Here is a 345-nt window from a genome sequence, read left to right as displayed (position 1 = left end):
GTGGGGGGTCCCAGGGCTATTAATCCTGCATTGCACATGGAGCGGGCAAGTGTGTGGCTGCGGTTGGGAGCGCCTTGGAGAGGAGGCATCTCCGTATCGGTTGCATGAATGGAGGAAGCCTGCCCCAGTGAGGAGGATGGGCGGTATTACTCCTTATTCCTGCACTCCTAGACTTAATGGGCAGTTAACCCTTGCTCTGCTGGGGGGTTCACTCCAGGGGCGTCCCGAGGCCGGGTGTCACCCGGAGCGGACACCGGGGTTGAAGACAGAGTGCCGCCTGTTTTTGAGGCTTGAGCGCGCTCGATCATGTGCCCCCAGCATGGAGACAGAGCTGTCACTGCCTGC

This window comes from Nanorana parkeri, unplaced genomic scaffold (genome assembly GCF_000935625.1).
Source record: "Nanorana parkeri isolate BGI_ZX_2015 unplaced genomic scaffold, ASM93562v1 scaffold890, whole genome shotgun sequence".
Taxonomy (NCBI): domain Eukaryota; kingdom Metazoa; phylum Chordata; class Amphibia; order Anura; family Dicroglossidae; genus Nanorana; species Nanorana parkeri.
This window is presented reverse-complemented; position numbering follows the sequence as displayed.